We start from the raw sequence: 15,367 nt of genomic DNA, 5'->3' as shown, positions 1-15,367 counted from the left end.
GTGTTGTAGACACTACTGGTAAAATGAAGTTGAATAAAACATGGTTCTCTTCCTCGAAGAGCTCACAAAACAGTGAAAGAACAAAACGGCTAAATCGATTGTAATATAGTGTGATAAATTCTCTGTTAGGTATTTGCACAGCATGCTATTGGTGCTTAGAAATTGGGATGGGCTTCCTTTACACCCTAGGGATACTTGTTTGAATTGACTAAGTAGTTACTTCTATCTAAATGTCTTATTTAAACCAGCAATAATAAGTACAGTAATAAAATAATTGTTGGTTACTACTTTTATCAGTCTTGTTTAATTGGTAGGACTTGGAAAGAAATGTAAAAATTTAAGGTGGTTGCTAAGTACCCATTATATTGGTAAATATCATAAGACCTCTTTGATATGGATAAATATCTTAAATGAGAATTGATTCAGAGGCTACACTTGTTTTAGCACACAGTGAATTCTTATTTTCTTTAACTAATCTAATTATGACCCCTTAAAACCTGCATTTCTGTACCCTTTTGCCTAAGAAATCCCTGTAGCAACCCTATAACAGTTAACTGTGTTGTAATTTGTATTTATTGTATGTATCTTGCTTCTCCCATGGGGGCAGAGATTTTATCTGTTCATTGAAAACTTATTTTGATATAATATAAAGACTTAGACTCACAGAGTCTGGAAAATTTTATAAAGATATGAAAAAAAACTGTTCATAGTATATCTGTATGTTGTTGAATATGCAGAAACTGTTTTATCTATTTTACTTATGTTTCTTATCAAAGTTGTGGAGATTTAAAAATAAACAAATTTAATGTCAACAAAGGCAGAATATTCCCTAACACAGATATGAGAATTCTTAAATGTAATTTATATTATGCTTGGAATGCTTTCAGTGGAAACACTTATAAAAAGTGAAAGGAAAAAATAATAACAAATATGTGTTTTTCACAGAATAGTAAAGAAGTACATTTATTTAGTATGAATAAAATCAGTCTATCCTAACAGAATATTTCATCTCTTAAACTATTTTAGCCCTAGAACACCATGAAAAAGTTAACATTTATAATAAGTCTGTATCATGTGAGAACTGTGGGAAGATAGTGGGGTGGGGAGCACCAGGACTCAGGCCTTCCAACACAGCAACTATTAAACAGAAACTGTCTAAAACAACTGTTTTGAAACTCTGGAGGCCAGAAGAACATTGTACATCATTGTATTAGTTAGAAACAGAATCAACGGGAAATATTCGTAAATATAAAATTTATAAAAGTGTCTCATAGAACCGTGGGAACGTAGAGTCCAGAATCTGTAGGGCAGACTGTGAAGCTGACGATTCTGATGGAGTGTCTGGATGAACTCCATAGGAGAGGCTCACCAGCTGAAGCAGGAAGAGAGTCTTTCTCTCTTCTGAATCCTCCTTAAAAGGCTTCCAGTGATTAAGCATCACTCATTAAAGAAGACACTCCCCTTGGCTGATTACAGATGGAATCAGCTGTGGATGTAGCTGATGTGATCATGACTTAATTCTATGAAATGTCATCATAGCAAAAGACAGGCCAGCACTTGCCCAACCACACAAACATATACCACCACTTGGCCAAGTTGACACATGAACCTGACCATGACAATCATCCAGGGAAAAGTGGGAGGAAGAGGCTGATAAATCAGAGTAAAGAACAGTAAATTGCTCTCTCTGCACAATGGCTACCAGCACTCATCCTCCACTGTTGGAGCTGGCCACTGTGGATTCCAGTCCCTGGCTAGCTTGCTAGTGACAGAAATGGATGTAAAATTCCTCTTTCCAAGACCAAGGGTGGGCACGGCTGATCACTGATCATGGCTTTTGATTAACGAATTTGGATCACTGGGGTCCTGGCTCTGAAGGCATCCAACCTGCCTGGACAAAGGGGGTTGGAAGCCATTGTTTTGATCCTTTCAGACAGTGGTGGTGGTGATGGAAACTTAAAGATGCTGCACTTCCTCAGGGTTGTGGGGGACAGTTGGTTGAAGGGCTATATATGGTGGACAGGCCAAGAAAACTTTTCTTTGAGGAGCTATCAGAGGAGCTCTTGGTGCTCTTCTTTATCACATCTGCACCTCCTTCATGGGTCCCTGGCCCTATTTTCATGAGAAAAGACTGATTTGGGAAATTCCTCTCTGGCATGCCCCTCCTCCCAAAATTTGCCCTCCAGTCGAAAGCAAATGGAGATAACAAAAGTAGTGTAAAAAACTAGAGAGGTCGAAATCTTAGGCAAAGGGTTCCTGGCCTCAAACACCACGGAGAGGGAGATGAGTCTCCTGGGGAACAGAGGAGAAAACGAAACTCCTGTAAACAGGGGAGCTCAAAAACAACCAGTAAAAGCCATGGACAAGAGAAAGGCCCGGAAAGACATGCAAAAACATGCACACTGCATTCATCTCGCTGCCCAAGACTTTCCTTACAGGAGAACTGAAGCTCAAGAAAATCTCTGTCTTATCACCGGCTAGCTACAAAATTAAGAAACAGACATCCAAGGGAGTAAATCTCAGCATTAACATTTTAAAATATTGAAATTTATAATGTGAAACAAAAGAGTACAAGACAAAGAAACAGGAAATGATGGCCCACTCAAAGGAAGAGGATAAAGATGTGGAAAACCCAACATAGAAGACAAGAATGTGGACTTACTGAACAAAGCCTTTAAAAAAATGGTCTTAAAAATGCTGGATGCAGAGAAGGAACTAAAGAATACCAGGAATACAATGAATGAGCAATATGAGAATCTTAGTAAAACTAGAGATAAAAGTTTTAAAAAGGAACCAAACAGAACTAGTGAAATTGAAGACCACAATAACTGAAATGAAAAATGCACAGGAGGGTTTCAAGAGCAGACTGGGTCTGGCAGAAGAAAGAGTCAGTGAAATCAAAGTCAAAACCTTTGAGGTATGATTCTTGTACAGAGAGTATTTAAGTCCAGGGCACAGGGGGAATACTGCTATTGCATGCTATAGGTAAGTTTAAAAGGAAACCATCAGCACTACTACAGCAACAGCAGGGGCAAATAATGGGGGGAGGGACAGGAATTTAAGAGGAGGTTCAGATTTCCTATTTGGTGAGGGTGTCTTTATTGTTTTCTCTTGGAAACAGAAAAATCATCTGAAATTGAGAGTGTTGATGAATGTGGACTTTGGGCAGTATACATGATGTCTGATGAATGCAGGTGGCTAAAGGGTGCCCTGACTGAGAAGTAGATTGGCTAACGATGGTGTATACTTATGAACGAATGTTGTGTTGCAACAAAAAGGAACGAAGTCGTGAGGCATGCAATGATATGAATGAACGTGTGGGACATTTGGTGAGGCAAAATAAGCCAGAAACAAAAGAACAACAATGATGTGGTCTCTTGTAGAAAATGCTTATAAGAAAACAGGGGCCTAGATTGTAAGCTTTTATAGCAGACACGTAAGTCCAGAGTGATAAGTATTATTTCTGGATTTCGAGAGGCTGTGTGTGTGTGTGTGTGTGTGTGTGTGTGTGTGTGTATATATATATGTATATATATATATATATATATCTTATTCTGGGAGGTAAGATATATATATGTGTATTGCATAATCTGATATTTAGAGATAAGATATATATATATGTACATGACCTGATATTTAGAGATAAGAACGAAGCCAATCAGATTGGGGTTAAAGTAGTTCAGAACACAGGAATAAGGAAGACATTGTCTGTATTTTAGAACCACATCTACTCTTTGAGACCAAAGGAAGAAAGGTTTGTTTGGTTTGGAACCGAAATTTTCTGTAGTACAAAGTCTTAACTCAACCTATCTGTATAGCTCGTTTGAATAATTGAAACACAGGGAGCCCCCTATTGCTCAGATATGTCCTCATTCTCTCTAAACCCAACTCTGCAAGTGAAATCATTACCCTCCCCCACTATGTAGGACTTGACTTCCAGGGGTGAGTGGCATGGGAGATGACTCCCAGGGATGAATCCGGCCCTGGCACCATGAGATCAGTAATTCTATCCTGACCAAAAGGGGTAAAAGAAGTGTACTAATAAAGTATCAGTGGCAGAGAGAGTTCGTATAGAATCCAGAGGCTACTCTGGAGGTTGCTCTTAATCAAGCTTCAGTTCAATATTGCTACTTATCATAACTTGCCACCCCCTAACCAGGACTATCACAGCCAATCCTAAAGAACACCTAGGGCAACATATAAGATTCCACAACAGTTCCTTGCACTAGTATAACTGTCCAGAATCCTACAACCTCCAGATAGGTCCCTGGACCAGGTAAGTCCTGAAACCTAGAGGGCCTAGCCTTTCTAGAACATCAGATAGTTCCATCTCCCTACCCCATATTACAGAAAGACCCTTACACCATGAAAAAAAGAGAGGGATAGAAAGATCAAAGGTGTTACTGGAGTTATACAGAGAAGGTAGGATTAGCAAATGAATATGATTGCTGAATCATTAAATTGATACCTCTTTTCGTCTCCAGTATCTTAGAGCAGCTTGTATTAGTTAGGGTTCTCTAGAGAAACAAAATCAACAGGGAACACTTGCAAATATAAAATTTATAAAAGTGTCTCACGTGACCGTGGGAACGCAGAGTCCAAAATCCGCAGAGTAGGCCGTAAAGCCGACGAGTCTGATGGAGGGTCTGGACAAACTCCACAGGAGAGGCTCACCAGCCGAAACAGGAAGAGACTGTCTCCTCTGAATCCTCCTTATAAGGCTTTCAGTGATTAGATTAAGCATCACTCATTGCAGAAGACACGCCCCTTTGGCTGATTACAAATGGAATCAGATGTGGATGCAGTTGACGTGACCATGATTTAATTCTATGGAATGTCCTCGTCGCAACAGACAAGCCAGCGCTTGCCCAACTACTGCTTGGCCAAGCTCACACATAATACCTGACCATGACACAGCTAGAAGTTAAAAACCTAAAATTGTGAAATTGTAACCCATGTCAAACTCTGAAATCTGTTCTACAACTAATTGTTGTGCTGTGCTTTGAAATTTATTGCTTTTTTGTATATATGTTATTTTTCACACACAAAAAAAGTGATTGTGATGGTAAAAAATTATTTAAGGCTTCTAGCCTCCAATATTCTGGAGCAGCTAGAAGGAAAAATCTGAGAGTATTGTATTTTAGCCCATGACAAAGTCTGGGATCTGTCCTGTAGCTACTTGTTGAAGAGTGCTTTGAAAACTATTGCTTTTTTCTTTCTTTGCTTTGAATATATGTAGTATTATACCAAAAAAAAAAAAAAGTCAAAATCTTTTAAATGAGTCAGGCTGAGGAGCAGAAAGAAAAAAGAATTAAAAGCAAAATGGTTTATGACACCTCTGGGACACCATCAAGCACACCAATAGACACATTGTGAGAGTCCCATGAGAGTAAGGAGGGAAAGGGGCAAAAAAGAATATTCAAAGAAATAATGATGAACTTCCTAAAATTGGGAAAAGACATGAATATGGACGGACATCCAAGTAGCTCAGAGAATACCAAATAGGACAAACATGAAGGAAAGAAAATTCACCTCATCATATATTGATCATACTGTTGAATGCAAAAGACAAAGAAAGAGTTCTGAAAGCTACAAGAGAAGAGCAGATGTTATGTACAAGAGAGTCCCAATTAAATTAATTGCCAGTTTGTCAAAAAAATCTCAGGGGGGCGGAATTCTCACCTGCCATGGTGGAGACCCGGGTTCAATTCCTGGTGCCTGCCATGGAAAAAAAAAAATTAGCCAAGAAGGCAGTGGGCTGAAATACTTAAGTGCTGAAAGAAAGTAACTGCCAGGCAAAAATTTTAAATTTAGCAAGACTTTGATTCTAAAATGAAGGAGGATTAAGAGTCACATATAAACAAAAGTTGAGGGAGTTCTTCATCACTAGACTTGTACTATAAGCAATGCTAAATGGAATTCTTCAGATCAAAAAGAAAGTACACTAGACAGTGGTTCAAAGTGGCATAAAGAAATAAAGACTTGCAGTAAAGGTAACCATTTGCATAATAACAAATGCCAGTATTGTAGTATATTGTTTGATATCTAACTCCATTTCTTCCTAGTAAAGCTGCTGACTTGCAAATAAAAAGTAATGATAAATCTATGATTTTGAACTTACAGTGTACAAAGATGGAAGATATAACTTGTTAAAAGAAAAGGTGGGGGCATTGTTCCTCTTCCTCTATGTGGTACAAGCCATTCAGGGGTGGAAATCTCCCTGAAGCATGAGGTATGACTCCTGTGAATGGGTCTAGCCCTGGCACTGAGGAAAGAAGTATAATAAAATAAGGCATCAGTGGCCAAGAGAGATCAAATGGATAAAAAAGACTGTTTTGGAGGCTGTTCTTATGCAAGCTTCAGTTAGACAATGCCAATTGTCATGGTTTGCTAAACTCCAATCAACATCACTTCTGTTGTCTCTTAAGAACACCTAGGGCTTGAACTGAGACTCTGTAAAGGTTTCATGCACTAGGTTTGCCTTCCTGGAACATATAATTTCCAGAGAGTTCCTAGGCCATATAAATCCTGAAACCCAGAGGCACCAGCCTCTCCAGGTTTATCAATTAATTACATTCCCCTATCCTTTAGTGTGGACACCCGTTCTCAACATGGAAAAGTCAGAACAGGCATTCCCCAAAGATCCCTGTAGAATGGAAGAAGGATTAAAGGAGAAGGAGTAGGTATAACAGAGAAAGTGGGATATAACAAACAAATATGGCTGCTTATCACTGTATTAGTATTCCTTCTAGCCTCCAGTGTTTTGGGGCAGCTAGAAGCAAAAATCTGAGATGATGGTATGGTAGCCGATGACAAACTCTGGAATCTGTTCTGTAATTACTTGTCAAAGAATGCTTAGAAGATTATTGCTTTTTTCTTCCTTTGCTTTGTATATATACAATAAAAGAACAACTACAACAACAAAGATGGGGGGCAGAGAGGTATAGGATAAGTATATGTGCATTCTATGAAAATTAAGTTGGTATCAAATCAGATATGCATGTTGCGTACTTAGGATGTTAAATGTTAATCCCATGGTATCCACAAGGAAAATAGACTGAAAATTTATCCAGATAGAAATGAGAAGGTGCAACATGCAAAACAATTAAATAAATATCAATGTAGGATTAACAGATGAGGAACCAAAAAAGGTATAAAATTTATAAAGACTAAATAGCAAAATGGCCAAAGAAAGTCCGGTATTTCTGTTGTGACTTGAAATGTAAATGGATTAAACGCTCCAGTTAAAAGGCAGAGATTGGCAGAATGGATAAAAAAGTATGATCCGACTATATGCTGTCTGCAGGAGACTCACCTTAAATTAAAAAATACAAGTGGGTCAAGGGTGAATGGATGGAAAAAATAAACCATGCAAATAGTAGCCAGAAAATAGCTGGGGTGGCTATATTAACATTGGATAAAATAGACTTTTCATCCAAAAGACTTATGAGGGACAAAGATGTTCATTATATACTGATAAAGGGGAGAATTCAAGAGAAAAATATAACAATTACAAATATACATGCACCTAACAGTAGAGCTCCAGTATGTATCAATCAGATATCGACAGATTTGAAGGGAGAAATTCACAGTTCTACTTTAATCATAGGAGTCTTTAATACACATTCTCAATGATGCCTAGAACATCTAGCAGAAGATCCATGAGGAAATGCAAGACCTCAATGATACTCTAAACCATGTAGACCTGATAGATATATGTGGAACATTTCACCTAATAAAAACAGAATAAACGTTCTTCTCCAGTGAATATGGATCATTGTCCATGACCAGATGCCTTCCTGGGAATTTTACCAAACAATCCAAGAAAGACTTAACTCCAGTTTTGCTCAAACTGTTTAAAAAAATTGAAGGTAAGAGAACACTCACTAATTCATTCTATGAGGCCAATGTCACCATACCAAATCCAGAGAAAGATACCAACCACTAGGATGTAAAACTACAGACCAATGTCTCTTACGAATATAGGTTACCAAATCCTCAACAAAATACTAGCAAGTAGAATCCAACACTATATTAAAAGAATTATATACCATGATCAAGTGGGATTTATCCCTGGTATTAAATGTTTGTTCAACATAAAATAAATTAATGTAGTAACAGAATGAAGTGGGAAAAAAAATCACGTGATTATCCCAATTGATGTAGAAAAGGCACTTGATGAAATCTAGTACTGCTTTTTTTTTTTTTCTCATGGGCAGGCACTGGGAATCAAACCCGGGTCCTCTGGCATGGCAGGCAAACATTCTTGCCTGCTGAGCCACCGTGGCCCACCCTAGTAGTGCTTCTTAATAAAACCAGTTAGAACACTAGGAATAAAAGGAAACTTCCTCAACATGATAAAGGTCATATATGAAAAGCCCACAGATAACATCTGCTTAATGGTGAAAGACTGAAAGCTTTCCCTCTAAGATCAGGAACAATGCAAAGAATACCTAAAGAATTGACCACAGTTATTCAACATTGTACTGGAAGCTCTTCCAAGAGCATTTAGGCAAGAAAAATGAATGAAAGGCATCCAAATTGGAAAAGAAGTAAAACTTTCCCTGTATTCAAATTACGTGATCCTGTAGACAAAAAATCCAAAACAACCCACAACAAAGCTCTTAGAGCTAATAAATGAATTCAGCAAAGTGGCAGGGTATCAGACCAGCACCAAAAATCAGCAGAGTTTTTTGTCCACGTAAAAACATTGAACAATGTTCAGTGTATCATTGAATAATTGGAAGAAGAAGTCCAGAAAAAATTCCATTTACATAGCAACTAAAATAATCAAGTATCTAAGAATAAATCTAACCAAGGATGTATAGGACTTGTACATGGAAACTACAAAGGAATTTATAGATTCAGTACAGTCCCAATTAAAATTTCAATAGTATTCTTTGCAGAAATAGAAAGGCCAATAATCAAATTTATATAGAAGGGTAATTGGTCCTGAATAGCAAAAGATCTTGAAAAAGAACGATGTTTATGGACATCTTAGAACTTATTGCAAAGCCACACAGTAATTAAACAGCATGGTACTGGCACAGGTCAGGCATTTAGACCAATGGAATCAAATTGAAGGGTAGAAATTAACCCTCATATTTATGGCCAACTGTCTTTTGGCAAGGGGCAAATACCACTCGATTGGGAAAGAATAGTCTCTTCAACAAATGGTGATGGGAAAACTGGATCTCCATTTGCAAAAAAGGGAGGTCCTCCACCTCATTCCTTACACAAAAAATCAATTCGAAATGGATCATAGACCAAAATATATGAGCTAGAACTATCAAACTCCTGTGAGAAAACTATGGAAGCACCTTTAGGATCTTTTGTTAGTCAGTAGTTTCTTGGACTTTGCATCCAAAGCATGAACAACAACCAAATAAAAAAAGATAAATGGTACATCATTAGAATTAAAGCATTTTTGCTTCAAATGACTTAAGCATGAAATCAAAACAACAATGGGAGAAAATATTTGGAAATGAAATATCTGATGAAGGTTTATTTAAAATTTTTTTTATTGTGAAGAATAACATACATACAAAAAAACAATAAATTTCAAAGCACACCACAATAGTTAGTTATAGAACAGATTTCAGAGTTTGGTATGGGTTACAATTCCATGTTGATAAGGGTTTAATGCCCAGAAATTGTAAAATTCTTCAATTTACTAACAAAAAGACAACCCAGTTAAAAAATGGGCATAAGGCTTGGATAGCTTTCTTTCCCAAGAAGATATACAGGTGCCAAGAGAGCACATGAAAAGCTGCTCAAAATCATTGGCTGTCAGGTAGATGCAAATCAAAACCATGATAAGATACATTTCATACCCATTAGGATTGTTGCTCTTAAAAAAATGGAAAAATAAGAAGTGTTGGAGAGTTTTTTGGTTTGCAATAGCTGCCTGAATGGGATATACCAGACATGGATTGGCTTTTACAAAGGGTATTTATTATGTTACAAGTTTACAGCTCTAAAACCATGAAAATGTCCAAATTTACACATCAATAAGATGATACCCAGACTCTGGAGAAAGGTTGTCAGCATCTAGAACACTTCTGACTGCTGGGGCGGCATGTTGCTAGCATCTGCAGTTCTTTGCTCCTGGTTTGTTACCTTCAGCTTCTGTTTCCAGTGGCTTTCTGTCTGTGTCCTGCAGGTCTCCTTTTAGCATGTTCAGAGTGTTTCTTTCTCTAAGCTTTTGTGGTCCTGTCTTAGTTCTCCAGGGCAAACTCTGGATTTCATTTTCTGATTTCTCTTGGCTATCTCCACGTTCTGGTCTTTCCGTTTCTGTGGGTCCTTGCTTCGCATCTCCCAGGGCATTTTTGTTTCCAAGCATTTGTGCTTTTTCCAAAATGTCTCCCTCTTAAAGGACTCCATTAAGTGGATTAAGACCCATTTTGAATGGGCAGGGTCATATATCCATGGGAAAAAACTAATAAAAAGCTCCCATGCAACAATAGGTCTTCTCCCCCAAGACTGGATTAAAAGAATATGGCTTTTCTTGGGAGTACATAACAGTTTCAAACCAGCACAGAGAGGCTGTGGAGGATTTGGAACACTCATTCTTTCCTAGTGAATATGTGAAATGGTACAGTTGCTGTGGAAGACAGTTTGATGATTTCTCAGAAAGCTAAATATGTCCTGGCAATCCTGCTATTCAATATAGACCCAAAAGAATTGAAAGGAGGGATTCAAAAGATATTTTCACACTGATGTTCGTAGGGGTGTTATTCACAGTTGCCAGAAAATGTAAGAGACCTAAAATATCCATCAGCTGATGAATGGATAAATAAAATGTGGGATATACATACCATGGAATATTATTCAGTTGTGAAAAGTAATGAAATTCTGTTACATGTGACAACATGGATGATCCTTGAAGACATCGTGTTGAGTGAAATAAGTTGATCAAAAGGGCAAATATTGTGGGATCCCACTGATTTGAAACAATTAGAATAAGAAAATTCATAGTGTCAGAATCAGGGGTGGGGTGGGGATAGGGGATGTGAAGTGAAGGCTTAAAATGTATACGTTTCCTAATTAGAATGATGGAAATATTTTGGAAATGGATGATGGTGATGGTAGCACAACACTGTAAATGTAATGAACGGTTCTGAAGTATATATCTGAATTTGATTAAAAGAGGAAATGTTAGATCTTATATATAACAACAATAAAAAGTTAAAAAAAAATCTATGTGTCTATACTAAAACTATGAACCCTAAGTTAAAGTAAACCATGGACCTAACTTGTGCTGCCATCAGTTTTTTTAAAAAATATTTTTATTGTAATCCTTAACAAACAAACATACAAGCATTCTGTATGTGGTGTACAATCAGTGGCTCACAATTCATCACATAGTTGTGTATTTATCACCATGATCATTTTTTTGAACAGTTGCATCTCTCCAGCAAAACAAATTAAAAAATAAAAACTCATACATACCGTATAGTATTTCAAAGCTACTCTATTTTAACCTTTGTTCCCATTATTTATTTTTTTATCCGTATGTTTTACTCATCTGTCCATACCATAGATAAAAGGAGCATCAGACACAAGGTTTTCACAATCACACAGTCACATTGCGATAGCTATATCATTACAGTCATCTTCAAGAAACATAGCTCCTGGAACACAGTTCTGCTTTTCAGGCACTTCCCTCTAGCTTCTCTATTATACCTTAACTAAAAAGGTGGTATCTATATAATGCGTGAGAATAACCTCCAGGATAACCTCTCTACTCTGTTTGAAATCTCTCAGCCATTGACACTTTGTCTCATTTCTCTCTTCCCCTTTTGGTTGAGAAGATTTTCTCAATCCCTTGATGTTGAGTCCCAGCTCATTTTAGGATTTTTGTCCCATGTTGCCAGGAAGGTTTACACCCCTGGGAGTCATGTCCCACATAGAGAGGGGGAAGGCAGTGAGTTTGCTTGTGTTGGCTGAGAGAGAGAGGCCGCATCTGAGAAACAAAAGAGGTTCTCTGGGGGTGACTCTTAGGCCTAATTTTAAGTAGGGTTAGCCTATCCTTTGGGGGGATGTTTCATATGAACAAACCCCAAGATTGAGGTCTCAGCCTATTGCTTTGGTTGTCCCCAGTACTTGTGAGAATATCAGGAATTCTCCACAAGGGGAAGTTGAATTTTTCCCCTTTCTCGTCTTAGGCCTAATTTTAAGTAGACCTAGTCTAACCTTTGCAGGGAATGCAAAGTGTTTGTGGTTGGGTGGTGTGTGTAAATCCTGTATTTTATGCATGGTTTTTCTGTAAACCCACAACTTTTCTAATAAAAGAAAAAGCCTCATCATTGTTCCATATTTTAAGGTATGTTGTTTTAACCAAATATTTATAACCAGAGGTAGTAATGGATTGTAAATCATCATTAATAGGGTTGTTGCCACTGTTTTTGGTACTCTGTGTGATGAGGATCACATTTCTTTCTTTTTCATGTGAATATCCCGTTATCACAGCACCATTTGTTGAAAGTTTTTTTTTCCATTAATAATGTTTTACAACATCTCATTCAATGCATATAATTATTCAGTGAGATAAATACAACTATTATCTCTGTTTTACTGTTGAAGAAAGGGAGACTTAGGTAGATGCTTTCTCATGATCATATATATGAATAAATGGCACAGATACCCAAACAAGCTTTTTAACATTCCTGTGGTGGTTGCTCTTTCAAAAATGGCAAAGTCTTTGTGAAATTCATTTGCATTAATTTTATTTACTTCCAAAGTATGCTTTTATTTTAGCCACTAAAGTGAATTGCCTATTTTAGTATATCTTCAGTGAGGACATAGTTCTCTTGAAAATCTATACCTGTGTAATATTTCATGTGTATCTCATTTTTGCACTGTTTGCTTTTCTAAAAAGTTTGATATTTTTGTAGGTACTTTATTAAAATTTTAAATTGATTAAAACATTGTATTGTGGAAAACTGTAGTTAACATAACTGGATTAATTTTTAAATTGCTGTCACAGCTCTAGCAAGTAGTTTAATACTAATAAGGTTTCTGATTAAGTAGAGGAGTAGCTGTTTTTTTTAAATAAAGTTTTAATCATTTTGTAAAATAAGTAACTATGCTAGCTATTGGATTTTAGTTTTAAAGCTTTATCAGAGTGAGATCTGTAGGTATTTTGTGCACCTCTAAATAGTGCCACATATTAAAGTGTTTTAATGGATTCATGTTACTGTTATAAAGCAGGTTGTCAAAATTAATGGGCCACAAGTTTAATGCCATGTTGTTTGCACTTTCATTTAAAAGATTTAGATCAGCTTCTTACCAAATTGGGTTCACCTTGTAATAAACTTAACTTTAAATACATTTAAATCCTGTGCTATTAAAATTTTTCATAATACAAAAATTTCACATTTTACTTATTAGGCCCCTAATACTTTTTTCTTTTCTTTATTTTGGAGCATGGTCCGGGAATCAAACCCGGGTTTCCCACATGGAAGGCAAGCATTCTACCACTGAACCACTTGTGCATCCCTTCTATTTTCATTTTACCATATGGATATATGCCGCATATATAGGAAATTGTATAGTAATAGTGTAAATCCTATGTCAGTGTTATACTAAATTGGCTGATTTTTACTAGACTTTAACATTTTCTCATTTTTAATAATTTTTCATTCTGTTTTTGCTTTTTGATTTTCAAGTAGCTGTGCTGTTAGTACTTGATTGTTTCATGTCATTACTTGCAAGAGCCAAAGTTGATTATATCCCTATATTCACTTGATAGCTTATGTAACTGACTTTCTACTTTGAATGAATACTGTATTAAGTGTTCATTTGAGTGATGCATAGTAGAATAAGGTAAACTGCAGGCTTTCTTGTGCTTTTCTTGACTTTGTCTTTTTTGTACTGTCCTTATTCTTCATACGTTATCACAAGTTATCCACTTCTGTTTTCTGCTTAGATTAAAACATTTGGGGTGGTGGCACTGGTTAATGAGAGATGAAAGAAAAAGCAAAAATCGGTGTAAATTTGTCCACAAATGAGATGATAGAAAATATAGGTTAAAATAACATAGAATTAGGAAAATAACCTGAAGCTATAATAATACTTTAAATTGCTGGTATAGTTTAGAAAATTATAGCATATATATCACTCATTAAGTCTCAATCTCAAGACAACCCATGAATTCAATAGGATAGATTCATTTTTTTCATTTTACAGATAAAAAATAGGAGGCTTTAGTTTAGGTAAATATCATTAAAAGCTTTCAGGTTAGGGAAGGATTTCTTAAACAAGGAATAAAAAAGCACAAGCTATCAAAGAAAAGTTTTATAAATATAATACCCAAAATAAGCAGTAGAAAAAAGTATAGAAACAGTTCACAGAAGAGTAAATCCAAATGGTCAATAACATTTGAGATGGTTAGCCTTGCTAATAATCTGGTAATGTAAATTAAAACAGTAGTGGGAAACCATTTGTCAACCATCAAGTTGACAAAAATTAAAATATCATACCTTCATGTCTTCAAGGATAAGCCAGAATAGTAATTCTTATGCTGCCAGGGGAAGGTAATTTGGTAGTCATTCTAAGAGCCGTTTGGTAGTATGTTTTTACTTGTAAGTGTGAGGAGTTATAAATAACTTTAATGCCTACTAGTAGGGGAATGCATAAATAAACCTGGTACCATATTGTAATGAAGATTATACAGCAGTTTAAAGTAATGAACTAGAGGTATAAAAGTAAAAATCTTAAAAACATCTTGAAGAGTGAAGAATACATTCACCCTAATTCTATTTATATGGATAAAAAAACACATATAACAAGACTATGTATTTTTTCATGGATATGCATGCATATAAATACATTTAAAAGTTTCCTAGAAAGATACATTCTAAATTCATATGGTGGTAGTTTCTGGAGAAGATAAAGGAAACTTCAATTGAAATGTAAGACTGCTTATTTTTAAATAAGTCAAGTCAAATATAGAGAAAGTTCACAGTTTTTAATTCTTGGTGTATATATATATAAGGACTTTTGTTAAATTATTCTTTTTACTTATTTTTCAAAATTTCTTAAAAAACAAAAAAGAAAAAAGTTGTTAATTTTCTTAGTGATACCAAAAAATAGTAATTGGAAGAGCTAGGACTTAAATGTAGAACTGATACCCAAGTCTAGTGCTTTTTCAAACAATTAAAAAGAACTTAATTTTACATTAATAAGAATCAGGAAAACTATGTGTGTATGCTAAAACTTTTTGAAAGAAAGAAACTTCATTAGTAATCAATTAAACATTATTATAATCGTATTTTAAAATCTTTAAGCATGCTATTATCTATATAGCAATTTTGGTACTTAGGAAATAAGTTTATTGTTAATTTATTGTTTTAACTGTGATATG

At 35.9% G+C, this 15,367-nt stretch overlaps 1 protein-coding gene across 14 annotated transcripts in view; it reads left to right on the top strand.

Annotated features, from left to right (window-relative positions):
• STAU2 (staufen double-stranded RNA binding protein 2) overlaps nucleotides 1-15,367 on the top strand; it is a 363,048-nt gene that overhangs the window by 33,768 nt on the left and 313,913 nt on the right. The gene's annotated exons all lie outside the window — the stretch shown is intronic.

This window comes from Tamandua tetradactyla, chromosome 6 (genome assembly GCF_023851605.1).
Source record: "Tamandua tetradactyla isolate mTamTet1 chromosome 6, mTamTet1.pri, whole genome shotgun sequence".
NCBI lineage: Eukaryota > Metazoa > Chordata > Mammalia > Pilosa > Myrmecophagidae > Tamandua > Tamandua tetradactyla.
The sequence above is the reverse complement of the archived record's forward strand: the minus strand, read 5'-3'. Positions and strand labels throughout refer to the sequence as shown.